This window comes from Oreochromis aureus, linkage group 16, assembly GCF_013358895.1.
Source record: "Oreochromis aureus strain Israel breed Guangdong linkage group 16, ZZ_aureus, whole genome shotgun sequence".
NCBI lineage: Eukaryota > Metazoa > Chordata > Actinopteri > Cichliformes > Cichlidae > Oreochromis > Oreochromis aureus.
Window position 1 is genome coordinate 11,200,186 of NC_052957.1, and position 20,164 is coordinate 11,220,349.

Genomic DNA, 20,164 nt, shown 5'->3' on the forward strand with positions numbered 1-20,164 from the left:
TCTGGTCGTTTAACCTTTACTATGTGCCCTCTCGTAGCGTTGCTCACATACACTATGATGTCTCCTGAGTTTCTGGAGGCGAGGCAAGCCACGACTTTGAACCTGCAAACAAAGAAATAAATCAAAACCCTTGTTTTATTGTTTTTGCTTTATTAGATAGTAGTGGAGAGACAAAAGACAGAACAAAGAGGGAATGACAAACAGCAAAAGCCTAGATACGAAAAAGAAGCCTTACTGCTGAGACAAGGCCTAATCATACCTTGTATTTTATTATAAACAACTGTATTGCAATGAATGATTTGTTTTAACGGTGTCCTCAAACATTTTAATGTGGCTGACATTTGTAATTTTTTTATTAAAATTAAGAAAAACATAAAAATCAAGGCCACAATTTGATTTGATTCCACTTAGCTCTCACATCACAAGATGTACATATATTGACATAAATAAAATATATGGAACCAATCATCAAAACAAATACTAAGAATATTTATCACATCAGAAATCATGAATATGTATCTGCAGTGCATAAACTAATTGACTACCTTTTATATGGAGGTCCAAACTGGAGGAGTTTGCCTACTTAAAATCCTTCTACCAATTTAACCGTCTGAACACACTGCAGTCTAACCTTTGCTTTAAGCTGAACAAACTGTACTTATTACACATCAAACAATCCCAGAATGTTTATTTTCAACGGCAAAAACATAATGTGTGCATGTGATATTTTCAGCAATCATTCTTAGAGTCATTCTAGCATGATGTACACTAAATGAACAGTGGAAATTTCAATATTAATGTATTATTAATTGCAATATTGGCTTGACAGCTGTATAATGTGTAAGGTGTAGATGAGAACTCAAACAACCCTAAACTGCTCCTTAAATAATAATGTAAAGTGAATATGTCAGCGTTAACAATGTGCAATGTCTATCACAGCTGTTTAAGTGCACAGCTGGTTTAATGGTCCATTTTAAGAACCAAAAGAAGATGGCATATCCTACCTCTTTCTTGTGTGCAGGGTTAAAGGCATCTGTCCCATCAGCAACTGCAAAATTAAAAATGTTGACTTGGTTCAAGATGAACTAACAATGGCAAGTTGAGACTGTCTTTGAGCAATTTGTTTAATTTACAATATATTGAGTTTTGTCTTAAAATAGCCTAAACACTTGAAAGGCTGAATTTATTGGAAAAGAATAGTTGTTGCACAACCTCTACTTACACCAAATAAAATTATTTCTAACAACAACAAAAAAAAAGATTATTTCATGTAGGGCTGCTCAATTAATCGAATTTTAATCGTGATTATGATCTGGGCTTTCAACGATCTTTAAAAATGACTGAGCCGATTATTAGCTCCTCCTCTCGCGCTGCTCCGTGTGGCAAATCGAGCACACCCCTCTGCGTTTCGAACACGCGTCACAACAATTAAGAGGACCCGAGGGAAGCTCTGAAAGCTAAGCAGAAGTTCTTTGGAGAGGAGAGGATAATGGCTGCTGAAGAAAGAATGCCGTTGGTTGAAAAGAGAGATAAAATGACTTAAGTGGTGTGGGAACATTATGGGTTCGCGGAGTCAGACGTGGATCAAGTAGACACAGTGTGTAAACTTTGCTACGGTGTCGTAGCTGCACCACAGAGCAACACTACAAATTTATTCAATCATTTGAAGACCGCTCACAAAGTGACATACGATCAAACAATGAAGGAACATAGAGAAAAACTCTCAACAACACCTGCTTCATCCTCACAGACCTGCATTCACGCTACCCTGTACAACGCGACTAAATATCCCACCAGCTCCCAGAGACACAAGGAGATAACAAACGCGGTAACGTTTTCCTCGCCAAAGACCACTGCTCAATTAGCACAGTGAACAACCAGTATTATGCAGTATTTTGAAGTTCACTAAACATAGATGTTTACATTTTTCATTTATTTTTTATATTACAAACATTTGCAGTTATCAGTATTTGCACACTATTTTATATTATTTTTTGACATCTTTAAAGCCATTATTCAATATATTGTTATTGTTAAATAAATATCGTCAAATAATCGAGATCTCAATTTCAGTGAAAATAATCGTGATTATCATTTTTGCCATAATCGAGCAGCCCTAATTTCTGTTAGGTGTAGGCTGTGTGCAGGCAGGAATGGTGGACCCATAGTGCAGACGCTCGAAGTCAAAAGGTGAACTCACAACAGCATTAATGCTGAACTCAAAATAACAAACTTCCAGAGTGCAAAAAATAAACTCAGGCAAGCAGACAAAACACAGCAAAATAAACGGTAGATCGCGACAATGACAAACTGAAACACAGGACTTAAATACATAGAGGGAGCAATCAGGGAATGGGCAACAGGAGGGAAACACAGCTGGGGCAAATCAGGACTAACGAGACAAGGAAGCAAAACCAGATATATTAACATAAGACATGGACCTTCAAAATAAAACAGGAAACATAACACAGACAGACTCACAGGCAGGCACTACAACAGAGGGAACAGAGACATGGGACCAGGGCAGACACAGACACTGACTGGACACGGGGATATAGCAACTAAGGCTACACAGAAACACGAACTAGACAAGGGGATACAGCTGACAGGGGAGACAGAGCAACTAGAGAAGACCGAGACATAAACCATAAGACAGAACTCAAAGAAACCAAAGACTAGAAATTATAAATAATATAATAAACCCAAAAACCCTGGGTCAACGACCCAGGCATCCTAACAATTTCATGTTATTTACCTACAGTGACAGCAGAGTAACTGCTGAAGACACATCTGAATTGTAGCTTTTCATTTCTCTGGTGATTTGCAGTTCTACCTCAATGAGAATTATAACTGCATTTATTTGATATATTCAGGTTTGGAACCAATTGTACAATTTGCTATTTAAAAATGACAGAAGCCAATTTACAGTTTTACCAACAATGAAGGAAAAAAGCAAAATGTAGGGTAATACAGAGCTGTCTTACCTGTGCATTCAGCACTGGCATTGGTAGATGCAAAGCTTGGGTCATCCTCCTATCAGCACAAGTGAAACAGTTAGTCAAATTTTAAGGACCAACATAATCAAATTTCACTGTATTTCAGTAAGCTCCAGTTGTACAATTTGGCAGTATATTGATATATGTTACTTTGTGACATGATAGCCTGTCATGGTGGTTATCATTACCCACAACATTTCCTAATATTTTCCTGTCTGTGAAATCTTTATGAAAGTACAGTCATTGCCAATATACAGTCAAGTGACAAAGCTACTAACTTAAATTCTGATGTATGATTAAAGCAGTACAATGACAGAAAATATTTTACTACAATTTCTATGGTGATTTATTAGAATTTTGAGGATGTAACAGATCATCAAAACTACAGCAATAGCTTTGTCTTCTTTCCCTTACATACAAGGTTTGTTTTGAACGGTGGTCCTGTGATATATTACCATTCTTATATGGCTGAGCAGGGATGCTACACCTGGCAGAGGGAGGGACTGCTCTCATTGTCTAAGAGCTGTTGTCAGACACAGTGACCAGAACCAGCTCAATTTTAAAGTGTGTAGAAAATTACAGATGCAGTACAGATGTACATACAGTCGGGTTTTCGTTTTAGCTTGTTCCTAACAATTTACAAACAAGCTTGTTGTGGTTAACGAGCTTGGTGACGTAGGTGAATGCAGACGCGGCGTTAACATTATTCTGACAGCGTGTCTCCTTAACAAGTGTTTTATTAAATATCTTTTTTTTTTTTTACCTTTTTTAACCACGACCTTTGTCGTGTGTGCAGTAACACGTCAGGTCCCACAAACTAAAGTCTCAGCTCACCTACGCTCTCTCCGTGCCTGCTGCCCGCTCTGCGTGCGGGTGCTGAGGACAGAGCAGAAATCTCAACTATATTCTCACATCTGCTAATTTCACTCACTGCTCTTTTCATGTGCTAATTAAATACAAGCTGGTTTGTCCCTCATCACCTGTGCACCGATCACATACTATGAAATGATGCGCGAGGCAGCTCACGTTCCTCCGCTGACCATGACGGTTACGCGCCGTTCACGTGATAACCCTCCTACATGGTATCTTTTCACTGCAGCTCTAACACGACGTAGAGAAACATTAAATCTACTTTAAATAGTAATAGTTCCACTAAAACACGATGTATGATGCTGAAGCTTTACAATTTTGAATTAATCCGTGTATATACGCGCATCTGTGCAGAATGATATAAAGGGATCGCAGATCAACTACAGCCGTAACACCATTACAGTTTTAGCATAAATTGAAATATCTATCAACACAATAAAACAGTATATTTTGATGGTTTGGTTTGAACAGTTTACTGTAACGGTGTAGTTTGTGTAATGTAACACTGTGTTGAAGCAAAGCATTTCGTGTCAACTAAGTACCAATAACAGAAATTCATTTTGAAAATACTATAGATGCATTAAAATAAAAATCACCACAGTCCGTAGTATTTTTACAGCCAATTGTTGCACCGTTTTAAACTTATTTTACTTGACAAAAGCATAGGCAGACCAAGATTTAATAGCAACTCAGTTAGCATCGTTGTTAGCTAACATTAGCTAACCATCAAGTCATACTATTAAGTTACAGCTGCACACGACACTTTGTGTGTTAATATAATGTGCAAACGCGACGCAAATTAACCCAAAAGCACAATATTATAATGTGACATAAGTCAAAACTTACCATTCAGGTTAATGCTGCACAGCTAGCTGTACTCCTCGTATCGCACGTGCTTGTCGTCTGAAACAGGTCTGTCGTCTGTCTATGCGCCAAAGGAGAGCAGGTGTGGTGATCACAAAAGGAGCGCTTGATTTGGGACAAGGCGAACACCAGATTAACTCCGCTGATTCTTACACATACCGCACCAGACACTGACGGGTCATTGGTGTGTTAAAACAAAGTACAACGTCACTCGGCCATCTATGTGGGGGGATGGGCATGGTCAAGGTGGGGTCCTCAAAAGTCGGGATATGTGTAAATTGCTGAGAACGAAAAGACTCTACACATTACCTGCTAAGTGAGAAATACAATTTCTTAACTGAAATTGGTTTAATATGTACGTTAAAAAAATATCTGAAATAAAAATGTCAGACTGTAGATGTATGAAATTGTTGTTTATGTTTTAAAACAAACTGCAATGTCACTCCGCCATCTTGACGTGCTGCAGTATGTGTAATCTGTGATTTCAAGATCTGTGTAATATATTAATGATTGCTGAGAAGAGATGAATCCACACATTACTTGCTTAATTAGAAATGCAATTTCTTAACTGATATTTAACTGATATTTGTTGAGTTGAAATGTACACAAAATATAAGCAGTAGCAAAATTAATTAAATGCAGGAATGAATAAATAATAGAAACAATGCAAACATGTAAACCAATCAACTACTACCAACCATTGTGATCACTAGACAGGTATTATTGTGAAGGATCGAATTGTGTGGACTCAAAAGTGATGCCAGGCAGGTTTCAATAAATGGTAAACTAAGTTTATTGTAAAAACCAAAAACAATAGTGGATGACACAACAGGTGAATAGAGGATAATGCAAATGTGATTGTAATTGTTTTTAAAGCCTTATATGACAAGGCAACTCCTTCAGTGATCTGCAGCAATTGCAAAAACCAAAGAGATTAACAGAAACTGAGCTGACAGCGTTGTCCCGGGCCCACCCAGACCTGTTGGCTGGCCTGCATATACACATATATATAGTCTTTTTTCCTTCAAAGTTGGGGCCTTTACCAGAGGTCTGTGAGAATCAGGGTCCTATGTGGTATCTTAGGTGTCTTGGATGTTGTTCCTGAAATCTGGAGCAACTACCCCAGTTTGGGGGTCAGTGGGTTCTGATTACCACAGGGACCACCGTTGCCTTTTCCCTCCATACTTTTTCCTAGCTCTTCTCATAGCCCTTGGTATTACTGAAGCTTATGCTCATTCTGCCTGATGTTGGCATCTCATGAGTTACTTGGTTAAAAAAATTAAAATGTACACCCTGCCTGCCAGCATCTTACACCATAGTGTAATGTGCTGGATTGTTTGTAGGAGTCCTGGACAAGTCCTTAAAAATCCGAGCTGCTCTGGACCTACATCTCCTGTTGTAGATGTCCTGTAGGGAAGGGAGAGCAGACCTGTAGCAGTGTTCTGCCACACAGATCACTCTCTGAAGGGCTTTTCGTCCTGAACACAGCTGTTCCCATACCAGGATGTAAAGTTCTGTGTGAGGATGCTCTCCACAGCGCCCGAATAGAAAGTCCTAAGGATCCCTGGAGAGACTCCAAACTTTCTCAGTTGTCTCAGGTGATACAGGCGCTGCCTAGCCCTTTTGGACTGTGAGCAGTCCATGTCAGGTCTAAGGAGATGTCAACCCCAAGGTACTTGAAGGACAGCACCTCTCCACGTTGATGGCCAGGGGCTTGTAGTCTCGCTGCTTTCTCCTACTAAAATCCACCACCAGCTCCTTGGTCTTGCAGACGTTCAGTTGGAGATGGTTTCTCTGCACCAAGATGCCAGGTTCTTCACCTCGTCCATTAGGCTGTCTCATCGTTGTTGGAGATGAGGCCCAACACCACAGCATCATCAGCAAACTTCACGATGGTATTTGAGCCTTGAGTGGCCACACAATCAAGAGGTGTAGAGGGAGTATGTAGTGGCAAGAGTACGCACTCCTGTGGCACTCCTGTGTTGGTAGTGATGCTGTCAGAGACACACTTACCCACCTTCACCACCTGCGATCTACCAGTAAGGAAATCCAGCACCTATGCACACAAACTGTTGTTGAGTCCAAGATCCCTCAGCTTTGTGAACAGTCTATGGGGCACTATTGTGTCGAATGCTGAACTGTAGTCTACAAGCAGCATTCTCACATAGTTACCCCGTTTCATGTCCACGTGGCTTAGGGTGGTGTGCAGGACGTGGGAGATGGCATCTTCTGTAGATCTTGTCGGTATGCAAACTGGAGCGGGTCTGTGGTGCTGGGGATGTAGGAGGAAATAATGTTCTTCAACAGCCTCTCAAACACCTTCATAACCACAGAAGTCAGCGCAATCGGCCGGTAGTCGTTAAGGCATGAGGGCTTGTTCTTTGGCATGGGGACTATAGATAATCTTTTGAAGCACGTGATGAGGTCACCGTCCTCAGTTGTCAGGCTGTAGTTAGTGCTAGCCACCTGGCAAGGTATGTTTTAAGATGGTTCCTTGTGGCCTTTTGTTTCTTTTTGTATGTGGGATTCCAAGGTAGTTGGTTGCTATGTTCCCTTCTGGTCATACAATTCCCTCAATTCTGAACATCTTCCCTCTCTTTGTTATCATATGACTACATATCAAGTTTCAGTGACATTGCTATGTTGTTATTAGAACAACAGAACTTAATGGTTTAGATCTGTGTCATTATGTTCATTTACCACTGGCATGTAGCTTGAAGAACATTAGAACTAACCCCAACTTAAAAAACAAACAAACAAAAAAAACTTTGGCTAAAAATATATTCATATTACATTTCAAGATGCAGGTATGTACTAAATGCAAGTACGTGGCAAATGAAAGAAAGATGAGGATAAAACAGGTGATAATAAAGAGTATTTTATCACATTCAATTTTAATTTGATAATTCAGCACATGACTTAAAGCACATAGAGACACTTTAAGCCACTGCCAAGCTCTGTATTGTATATCTAAATGGGAAGTCTTCCAGAAAATCTTGCACAGGCTACAATCTGGATGATTTGGTGATAATGTAATGAGAGACTGTTACGCGTAACTCGCCTCACAGTTTTAAGACAAGGTTCACATATGTTATATCATTTTGTGCGGCTGGATCTGGACTAGTAATGCTATGACTTTTGGTGTTTATGACTTTTATAGTTTTTTAAATATTTAGATTTTAGTGCAAATTTTGGCCCATTTCTAGGCCCATGGGAAAGATTGATCTTTTGGACCCATAGAAACAGATTTCAAACTTCATTTGTCGTGTGTTGGCTCTCTCTAGTGTTATGCCGGAGTAGTAAGGCCTGTCTACCCTTATTTGGATTACCGTAGTGACCACAATATCAACGGTGCGCACAGCGTCACTGCTTTGAGGAACCATTGGAAGTTTTAAGGTTGCCCGAACCATTGAATACTTACGGTAAGCGAAAGGGTGTATGCTTGGTGGAAAACTCCATATCCCACAATTCATAGCACGCCTCTATGACTCAAACAATGGCGGTCACCACTTCGATTTTATAATGCTTTTATTCGTGTTTCTAGGTCACAAAATAAACTTTTAAGATATTTTTAGGCGCGAATGTAGTTGTGTAAACTTCAAATATCTGTTCGTTTTGTCAAAACATCCCATATTAGCAGCAGCGTTCTGATGATGTCATTTCCGCCTGACAGCTAGCTGGCTAGCTGGCTAGCGCGCTTGGCTGAAAAGTGACCCGGGTGCCTTACAGTGACCGCGGGTCTCAACGCAAGGACTCTTTTTCTCAGCTGGACATATTTTTCATTTATATGGGCTGATTATTCATTTTAGTAACGGTATAAACAGTGAAAGGTGGTGGATCTGCCAGATGCTGGTCGATGTGGAAAAATAACTCAGTTGTTTGGTGGTGGCTAACGCGGATCTCAAACAGAGGGCAGCCGTGGATCAGGGAAACCGAAGGCAGGAGAAGGAGACCCAAGTCGGCTGCCAGTCGGAGTGTGAGGTGAACTGAATTTCAGGTAAGAAGTTATGAACTGCACTCTATATGGGTCAGATATATAGCGAGTTTAGTTGTAGTTTATTTTCGTTGTGCTGACTTTTTACAATCAGTTACAATAACTCATACTGCGTGCTAGCTAGCACGACTGAGTTTCTATACAGCTGTGTGCGCACTAAGTTACTGATGTTGAACTTTATTTTATTCATAAGGATTAGTTCGTAGAGTTGCCATACAAACGGAATCGTCCTGCATTCAGAGAAAATATTATGCGTCTGGTATTGAGCTGAAAAGGAACACAGTTTGTCCCGTACTTCAGGTAGAATGGAAAAAGACACAAAGCTGGATTTATTCTGTCATTACGCTGCTTCCCCTGTCATTCTCTCGCCTGTTGCAACTTCAGTCATGAAACTGATCAATGATCGGCTTTTCTCTCTTGTTTGTTTATCGCGCTAAACAACAGCAGCATGTTTAAGCTTGATCAGCTGTTGTTAGAATTCATTTGATTTTAATTTCTAGTATCAGCTGATGTTTGTTGGAGCCACAGCTGTAAAAGCTGGTGGAAACCAGGAGATGTCCTTACTGAATCATCAGAGCTGAACTGGTGATGGAGAAACAGGTTTACCTTTTAGGTGACATGAATGAGTTGAAGGGAAGTTATGAACGGTTTCTGAGAGACAAATAACACCAAGCTCCTTTTCTGTGTAGCTGACAGCTGGTAACTGTGCAGGGGCGGATCTAGCAAAGCTTTTGCCAGGGGGCCAGGTAGGCCATTAACAGAGAAAGGTGGACACAAAGATATACTTTTCTTTCTTACTCTCATATAAAATATTTAGCTTTTATTAAATAGTTATCTGAATCTTACAACCAAAGTTTGTATAATAATACACAAGATTGGCTGTAGACCATTGTTAATCATTCAGAACACTGTATAAAAATAACAAAAAATGACTGCAAACGTGCATAAATATTTATTTTACATGTTTGATGTGTGTGTCGGGGCGTGGTCTGCAGTGCCGCTGCAGGGGAGGTGGACCCACCTCAGCGGCATCTGCAATCACGCCTCTTGGGCGTAGTCTGTGCTCTCTCGGCTGTTTTTTTGGTGTGTGTTGGGCTGTGAGTTGAAAAGCTACAGCCGGCTGTGTGGGTACACCAACCATATATGACTGTGGTCCATAAAGTAATGCTACATAGCGTGTTCATGAAAACATTGTCGGGTCTGCCGTGGTACAAAGGGACTTCTGCTCATGAACCTGTGTGCATAGCGTCTGCAAATCGGCGCTGTACGAAGTCACTTCATCTTTACACAAAACTGTAAGCTGTCATCTGTGAAGCGTGAGCGGTGTTTGTTTTACCATAGTTCATGGTGGAGAATGGCTGCTCTGCTGAGTTTTGCTCTCTGTAGCCGTATGAATGGCAAACTACACTGATTAGCAGCGGCATGGGCACACTTCATATTTCTTCTGAAATTTTAGCTTTCTAGTTATTATTATTATTATTATTATTATTATTTAGTAGTAGTAGTAGTAGCTAGAGAGAGGTCAGAGAGTACATTATGACACCTCATTGCGATTAACTAATCACAGGAAAAAATGAATTAAAAAGATAACCCCAATTAATCATCTTTCATGGTGCCCTTTATTCTTATGTAAAAGCCCATTACCCCTTTTCCACAAAGCCAGTTCACGTATCAATTCATGCTAAACTTGGAACTTAGTTTTGTTTGCATTTACACTGCTAGAGAATCAGCTTTTAGCCAGGAAAGCTGGTTCCAGGCTGGCACCAACTATTTGCTGTGTACAACTCATAACCCATTCAGGGAATTTTGAAGGCAGGGTGTGTTTTAAGATATTTGAATAAAACTCAATAGATGACCACAGAAAATGGAGAGTGATTTTGGTGTGGGCTTCATTCCTGGGGCTTTGAACTTCCAACAGTAGATGGCACATGTGCAGGGTCTGGAGAGAACAAAGACGTGAGTAGAGGTCCAGAGAGAGTACAGAAGACTCAACAGATGAGTGTATAGGAAAAGGCATTACAGGTGTCCTGATGGAGGTAGTAATGTTGTATTTTACCAGTGTGTGCTTGGAACTAACTGCCATGAGTGGCTTGTGATAGTTTGAGCAAGTGAGTTCACCTAATGATGTGCTTTATTTGACATTAGCCTAGATGCTAATTAGCAGTAGCTAATCACTAATGTTAGATTGTTTTACTTCCCTTTGCATGGTAACAGGTCATAGCATCTTCTAATTGTATAAATGTTTGCATAGTTCAGCTCACACATGATATTTTGTGTCTTGTTTCCAGTTTTACCATTCATTCTTTCGTCAAAATCCATTCCTTACATCCAGTTGGAAATAAACAACCAGAAAGGAACAACAGAGTGGTTTTTCTTAATGAGATGATGGTTATCTATCTGCCTGGTTAAGTGCGAGGGCAGAATAATCACTGTACACAGTGATCACAATGAGCAGCGCATTGTTAGTGTTTGAATGCGACTGTATGCTTACATGCTTCTTGCAAGCAAGATGTGTACAGAATAACTGTAGTGGTAGTGTAGCTTAACATTGGCAGTGAGATGAAGGTTTATGCAGACATTTGTAGTTAGGTGGTGCATGAGAATGCCTCCTGGCAAGAGTATGGAGGCAGTTCCTAGAGGATGAAGGAATTGATACCACTGACTGGCATCCACGCCGCCTGACCTAAATCCAATAGAAAATCTCTGGGACATCATGTTTTGCTCCATCTTACATCAGCAGGGTTGCCCCTCAAAATATTCAGGAGTTCAGTGAAGCTCTGGTCAGGATCTGGGAGGAGACAATCCTTGACGCCACGTGTCATGTCATAAGGATCATGCCCCAAAGTTATCAGGCATGCATACAAACATGTGGGGGCTATACAAACTACTGAGTACCATTTTGAGTTGCTGCAATGACCAATTTCAGCAAATTGATCTAGCCTGCTGCATCAGCTTTTCAGTTTAATTTCTTGGTGACTGAATTAGGTTGATAATTTTCATTTCCATCAACTGATGTAGAATCCTTTTGTTCCTAACTCATTACCCATTCCATATCAGTATGGATATCCAGCATGATGTTTATTTCTAAATGAGATCTGATGTTTTCAAAGAGTTCCTCTAATTAATTTATGAACAGTGTATCAAATACCCCCATACCTTCATCTGCATACTGTATGTATTTTACTGCTACTTCTGTATTTTATTTTATTTTTATTGTTAATGTTTTTTAATGCCCTATTTATCATCGTTACTTTATTTCCTGTTTTAAAAATTGTGTTTTAATAGTTTCACTGCAACAATATAATTATTCACTGAGTTACTTACCATAATTAATTTGACTTGAAAATATTTAAAATACATTATTTCTGTTCATATATAAGTGAACTGCAAATATATTTTAATATTAAAATTTACATTAATTAATAACAGAGCATGTTTGCAATTACTTTATAAAATTCACAGCATTAAATATGTTTGTATGGATGCATTTATTCTCAACAAATTTATGTAATAATGTCTGTCTTTGCTAAAAAAGAAACACTTTTTACAATACATTTTCAAAGTATAATACTGGTCTTGTTCAATAGGGGGCGCTATAGAGTGAACAAATGACTACGCACAGTTCCAGAACACCAAACCTAATGGGGACTGCAATACCGCTGTGTCACCATTAGGGTCACATGAATTCACACAGACACACAATTTGTCTGGAAATTGACCACATGGGGACCTACTTAGAAAACTTCACCAGCCATCTTTAAATACTGTTTTAGAGCTATTGGTAGGCCTGTGCCCGTGGGGACCTCACTTGAGGTCCCCACGGTGAAATGGGTCCCCACGGGTCGGTGTGTAGTTAGGGTCAAGTCCTCACCAGGTAGGAAAAACAAGAACACACACACACACACACACACACACACACACACACACACACACACACACACACACACACACACACACACACACACACACAGAAGACAATAAAAGGGATTTAAAATTAATATACACCATGAGCTTAGTCTATAATTCAGCAGGCTCTAAGTGAGGAACTCACACATTACAGTCATTTGATTTATTGTTAATATGAGAAATATTGACTAGTGAAGCGTTTTACTTATGAGCCATGAAATACAAAATATCTGTTAGTTTTAACACACATGAAACTGCAGAGATGCCAAACAGTCCTTTTTTTCCTGGGTCAAAGTGTCATTAAGATTGACTGAGAGGCCAGCAAGCATTTTAACGATTATAAGGAATATGTGAGGAATATCTGAGTGAAGTCCGTAACCTCCCACACTTTTCTTAACATAGGAGCGGACTGAGAGAATAGCCCTGTAAAAAGGTTTACCAGTGGTACAGAGCAGAAAGCTGACCAGGACTATTTTCATAAGGATTGTAATACATCTCAGGGCCCCATTATAAACTGTATATCCAGTACACGTAAGCAATGGAAAAAGACAGATTTCAGGACAAGGGTAGCTCATAGTTAGTTTTTTTTCTCTCTTTTTTTTTTTTGGCCTAGTTGTAGTTCAATTCTGGGGACAAACATTTATAAATGTTGTGAGAGTGAAGTCTACACTGATTATAATTGTTTTACACATGCAGAGATATAAGAGGAAACCACACAAAGCAGGTATTTGCATTAAAAAAAAACCCCCAATAGGAAACAGTGATGTGGTTTCCACAACCAGTAAAAAAAAAACAACACAATAGATTCATTCAGCCTCTTTAGGATCATAAAGAGCAGATCACCATAATCCACTAAATGTAAGAGATCCAGATCCAGACGGTATAAAAGATAGATGCATAGTCCAGGTCTTTTTAATGGCCACCAGGGGGCACCATTGTTGTTAGAAAGTGAGTTCTGGTCATATAGAAGTCGATGGGAAAAGCTCCTTTCAGCTATTTTTCTCATGGACCTCAGCAAACACTTTCCTGTTGAATTTATTGTCTCAAGCACTATTTTACAGGAGGTTTTCCCAGGTTGACAAGTCCGCTCTTCACTCTTCACAAATAATTGCAATCACAAAATTAATAAACTTGAGGTTTTCACTTACCAGTAGGTCACAACACATTGGCTGTGTCCATCTTTTAGGCCAGTCTGTGGCGTGTACACAAGCTTTGACCATACGTAAACACTAACACGTTGTGACCATTTCATATTCAGGCCCAGGAGCGGTTGTGAGGGATCAGATGTTGACTCTTTGACACTCGATGCAACCTGATGTCGCAGCTACCTGTGGAGTGTGATCTTAGGTTAACACCTGTGTGTTGGAGCGGGCTCAGGTGTCCGTTTCATTAATGATGGATGATTGTTTCTTCCTGACATCACCTGGATTTCTAACAAAAAAAAGAAAGTATTTGTGCCTCATTCTCGTCTGCTCTGCTGAAGGTAATCCAGTCAGTGGCTTCAAGTTTTACATCAGGAGTTTGTCAGTAGTTTGCTTTCTTTAAAAAGAAAAATAAAACATAAAGGGAAACACAGAGTTAGACACCAACTCTGTAAAATCCTTATTGTTGTCTGAAAAGAAAAACTAATTATACCAGCTAAAACATTTTATTCAGGCAGCTGACTGTGAGTCACTCTGGGCTGCTCTCTCTTGTAAAGTACGTGCTCATGATTAAAAACATGTGGTTTTGTCTTCATGCAGCCAGCTGTCTTATTAAACTGTCAGCCACCCTCCTTTAACTGTTTATTTTTGACCATTTTTAATGTTTGATCGTCCAGCTGAAACGTGCTGGCTGGTCCATTGATGAAAGTTCAATGCTTTACTTTCTCAGTAAAGCAGTCGGATAACAGCTGATGAACAGCGACATAACAAATATTTCTTCCTCCCAGCCTCGCTGACCTGTAACCAGGGGTCAGAAAAACAGGAACCGCAGAGTGTTTTAAAAATATCGGACACTGCTGGCTTTTGTTTTGGAAAGAGCTAAATGGACCTTGAAAAGAAGCTCTTAAAGGTCAGGTATATACCTGACCTTTAAGAGCTGTTCTGCAGATCTCTCACACACACGTACGTATATGTACACAAGATGCCTGGATGTTTAGAGGTTTCATCTGCATAAGCCAAGAGGATGCATACATGTCTTTAAAGTCAAGATTACAGGAAAGGTAACTATTCCCTGTGTGGCACTGATTCCTACCATCCATCCATATTCATCCATTAGCCCTTAGTGAACAATTTTATTTCCTAAAATAATTTCCAGTGTTAAATATAGAATTTCCATTTGTTAATCCATACTATAGCATGCTGCTGTCTTTCACCTATTTATTATGTTCATATACTCACATTATAATGCAGGTAAGGGCGTTATTTCCTGTAATGAAATGGAACTTCAATTATTTTATTTTAAATTAAAATGTAATTATATTGAGTTACAAATACTTACAGGTAGGTAGAATAAGAATAGAATGAACAAGTAATAATTTGGTTTTCGCAAGAACAAAAAATAAATATACTGTCAAGAAATTTAAATAATGTGTAAGTAATTTTAGGTAGTGTGTGAGCAATTTAAAGTATTGCATAACTTCTGGTATTTTATAGGAACGGAGACACGCTTTTCCTGAAATTCCATTAAACTACAAGTGAATTAAGGTCTTAGCTGTGAGCTGTATTATAAAGTGTTACCCAATTTTTAACCCTTAGCCTGAGATTACAAATTAAATTACAGAATTACAAAATACCTGGTCATCAAAAAGACCTCCGAAATCTCAGTGTGTTTAGTTAAAACGCAGAAATGATTGTGCGTATGTTTTACCAGATGCAAAATAATGTAGTGTAAGCCAGAGCCGCTGCTCTCTCCTTATCTTTCATCCCTGATTTCTCTGTTTTTACTGCAGCTGGTGTTTTTCACTGTGCTGTTGAAAGAAGGTTTGCCAATTCTCCCACCACAGACTGTGGAGGAGATACCAAGAAATGGGCTTCCGCAAAAGGTGAGCAGGACAGGACCACTAGAAGGGCATCAGCCCCTGCAGCAGGACTGCTCCTTTGAGTGAGGAGCAGGAGGAGTGCTGCCAGAGCCGGACAAAGTGACCTCCAGCAGGAGACTTTTGTGCATGTTTCTGTCCAAACTGTTAGCAGAGTATTAGGGTGGCATAACACCCCGACATCGTTTAGTGAGACCTGTGCTCACAGACCAGCATCATGCAGTGTGACTGGCATTATCCAGAGAACAAGAGAGCCGGCAGATCCACCAATGAGCTCCATTCTCTCTACGTGTGACACATGAGGAAGAGAACTTTACGCTGCCTGCAGCCTCCATCAGCATGACTGGACGGCTGACTGGCAGAACATCCGGAACGGTATACATCAGTGCATCCGATGCTGCCAAATAGCCCAATAGACCTTAAAGTCATTGATCTAGGTCTGGGAGGAGATCCATAGGACACCATCTACCGTCTCATCCAAAGCATGCCCAGTTGTCAGGAGGCACGTGGGGGCCAAAAACACGATTGATCCACATGTAACACCCGGATCAGGGTTTTTTTTGAGTAGTTATTGTTTATCTTCAAAATGTGGAGATTAAAGTTTCAGTTTCAAGTCTTCCACGGCTGTTAAACTGTCTACGTTCCAGTGCGATTGAAGAGGCGCTGTATCTGGTCAGAAGTTAAAACCACACAAACTTGGCGAGATTTGTTCAAAATGAACGGAGGCAAGGGCGTTGATGGCTGCACCCTCGTGCAGTAAAGAGGGGACATGTTGTATTGCCAGACACAATGAGTCAGCTGGTCAAGTTGTTTCACTTACCCATCTACACAAGGCATTATGTAGAGAGGGTATAGGAGCCATTGCAAAGGTCCACATTTCAACTTTAATCTCAAAATGAAGCATAAAAATGAAAAAAAAAAACTTTCTATTTTTTGTCTTAATGTGCCCGTCTTAAAAGAAATGGCATATTTGTTCAGTTATTTATTTATTCTTTTCCAGGGTGGTGTATTCCAAATGGGCTGCTATGTTTGCTTAAACATATTAACTTAAAGTCAAAGGAATTTGCAAAGAAAAGCGTCTGGACTTCTTTAAGTTGCTTGAAGACGTTTCACCTCTCATTGTGAGCTCATTGTGAAACCTGGCCCCACCTTGTCATGTGAATTCCTGAGGTCAGATGGCCCAGGATGTGAGTGGGCGTTAAGGCGTCTGGGGAGGGAACTCAAAACTGGATTATAGATGGCAGACAGTTGGTGTCGTAAACCACCGCCTCTGTTCAAAGATGGTCGCTCACAGTGGACATAGATGGCCTCTTTCACTCCTCTTTCAAACCATCTGTCCTCTCTGTCCAAAATGTGAACATTGGCATCCTCGAAAGAGTGACCTTTGTCCTTTAGATGCAGATGGACTGCTGAGTCTTGTCCTGTGGAGGTGTCTCTTCTATGTTGTGCCATGCGCTTGTGCCATGCGCCCACTCACATCCTGGGCCATCTGACCTCAGGAATTCACATGACAAGGTGGGGCCAGGTTTCACAATGAGCTCACCTGAAACCCTGGCTGATTAGGTACCACACCCGCTTTCACACCTTGGCGCATGTGATTAGAGGATCACCAGGGGGTCCTTTGTCCCTCTTTGGGGGGATACTCCCACTGGGTTTAAATCTGGGACTCTCGGCCATTTGACCTTAGAACTGAAGAAGCTTCTCGGATGAGAGGTGAAACGTCTTCAAGCAACTTAAAGAAGTCCAGACGCTTTTCTTTGCAAATTCCTTTGACTATGATGACCTGGATGACTGAGAACCTTCACAGACATATTAACTTAAATTTCAGATTGACTTTGCTCTCAAAATTTAAGTCAGCAGACGATGCCAGGGCCGGTGTGACTCACGTGTCAGCAGATTTCCTGGAATGAATTCAGTACCTGTACTGAAAGCAGCACGCCAACACGATCGCTGAGACCGAATGTCATCACAAATAAAGAATATTTAGAAATGCCTGCAGGTCATAGTGAACAGGATCAAACATCAACAATCACCCACAGCTTTTACATGAAGTTTGTTTACATTACATTATGCAGTAATCGTGTACTTGAAATCTAGCATTTGTCTGCATGAGAGAGAGACAGAGGCCATTATTCTATTTATCTTGACCCAGATGATGTAAAATGAGACACTTTTTTTGGAGCAGCTGATTCAGATCAGCTCTGGTCTCATTCATAATTGTTCCTCCTGTAAGTGCTGACGTGCAGCCCATCTGCAGGGCGAGCGGTGAGCCGAGGCCCCGGCAAAGCTGCAGGTCAGACGGTTCGGATTGGCAGAGCTTCACACACACACACACACACACACACACACACACACACACACACACACACACACACACACACACACACACACACACACACACACACACACACACACACACACACACTTTGATTGTGTGCCTGCATCTCAGCTGTGTTTGTGTCTGCAAAGGATGAAAGAAAGTGAGGATAGAGAGCAAGCCAAGAGCTAGGAAAGAGCCTGGTCAGGTTAACCCTCTTAACCCTCAGGACATCAAGACAGTCACGTTATCTGTTTTTTGTGACCTCTGACTTAAGACCTCCTCATTACTGTTATGTAGTTAAAAAAAACTGGTAAATGAGAAATGTCATGCAAATGCCTAAGTCCCCTTTTAATGTTGAAAATCAAAAGTTCAAGTAAGTACAAATAACGTCAACATTAAAGGAAAAAATTCCTTTCTGTGATTTCCTGAAGCCTCTGTTGCTCATTTGTGTCTCCTCACTGATGACGGTGGAACTGTATCACATAAACAACCTTCTAACAGACTGAATAAGGTTGATTGCACTTAGTTTTAACAGCCAGGAGAGGAAAAGTCTGACACGCACATCCACACAGCTGCTCCTCCAGTTAACATGCTGCAAAATGTTGCACCTGAATTCAAATTATACCAGCAAAGACTTCAAAGAAAAAAAAAAGAGAGAGATGCTGAAAGCCATCTGATACACGAGAAGGGATAATTTGTCCCTGTGCCGTTTCTGTCCCTCGTCCTGTCCTACTGATCCAGTAACGGGGAATAAATGAAGAAGCATCGAAGGAGGACACAGGAGGGATTATGGGCTCTTGACCCAGTTACCTGCCGTGACTAAATACTGGCATAGCCGGCACACTGGCCTGGACTGGCCTTCAGTGCATAAGGACAGCTAGAAGCAGCATTTATTCACTCACCCATAAACACACATGTGAACAAGCAAAGCTTTTCCTTTCAGCTAAACTTGCACATATCAAAAATATACTGAGTAAATCTGTGTTTTTGAAGCATTAATCCCGAATATAATGTGCACTAAAGCTGCCAGAAAGGTCAGATACGCCCAGATACAGTATGTGTAGATTCTTTCTTGAATGCAGCAACTTTATTTGATTAAAAGCTCATCATTTTGAAGTAGAATAAGTTAGTGGAACTGTGAATGAGGCTTTTAGCTTTAGAGTAAAAGAGTGCCGTTAAGTACCATGTGGTTTACCATACTGACCAATTCTTCAAATTCTTCAGTATGAGTCTGAACTTTTTTGTCAGATTTTCTTGGTCCTTTTTCCATTCTTAAAGATTGCACTGATTTTGTGTATTGTTGGCCAGAAGGAAATTATGTCAGCAGACCTGCTTTTGATTGTGATATAAACACACTCCCAGACACACAGCAAATTAGGACACCAGGTCTTATGAGCAGACTGAGAATGCACACACCTGCCAAGGCTGAAAAATCCCTCCACATCCACCTGTGTGGAGCCCGTGATCCAGGAGGAAATAGAGATCCAGGTTCAAGTGTTTGAGACAGTGTCTTTCAATTGTTGCGTCTTCAATTAGAAATTTGTCAAGATACAACCAAAGTTGGGACGTTTCCCTGCCTCTCAGTGGTACATAATGCTTCCAGAAATTGGATCCAGATGTGAATCCAGAGATCATCAAGACACTGGCTCCCAATTCTGCCTGTTTCATTTTCATGTACATTTCTGTTACTAGATAAGATACTAGACACAGAATGTCCAATTCTTTTCCCTGTTGCAACTGTAAATACTTCAAACCTAAAAATCTAAGGTGGGCTGCTCCCCACCTCTGGCAAAAGTCACGCATATCCCTCTGGCAGCTGGGATTGGCTCCAGCCTCCTCAAGCCCCATTGAATTCATTCAAAACTTTGAGCTGTCACGTTTACAAAGAAAATGTACTGTAGAGTACTGTAGAGTACAGTAAAAGTGAAAACTCGAAAAACTTGAAGTACTAACCTCTTGTAGGTGTAGTCTGTTCCAAGAAAACACCCCAAATATCTTGTAGCTTTAGACATTTTGCATGGAAGATAACTGATAATACAGCAAAGCACAAAGAAGTTGTTAAACTGCTAAAAAGGAGAAATACTAACTGCTGAATTTATCCACTTTAATTCAACGAGGTGCTGTGAAGGTACAATCATCTTTATTTGAAGACACTGGACCTCCGTTGCCAAGTGTGTGTGAAAATGTTATTAACC

The 20,164-nt window shown here is 40.4% G+C and overlaps 1 long non-coding RNA gene across 1 annotated transcript; it reads right to left on the bottom strand.

Annotated features, from left to right (window-relative positions):
• Positions 1 to 28: 28 nt before the first annotated feature.
• LOC120433441 lies at positions 29 to 4,840 on the bottom strand. Its single transcript, XR_005608562.1, has 4 exons — positions 4,713 to 4,840; positions 2,985 to 3,033; positions 1,005 to 1,048; positions 29 to 102 (listed from the first exon to the last, which is right to left on the bottom strand). It is a non-coding gene; the product is annotated as an uncharacterized LOC120433441 (long non-coding RNA).
• Positions 4,841 to 20,164: the final 15,324 nt, after the last annotated feature.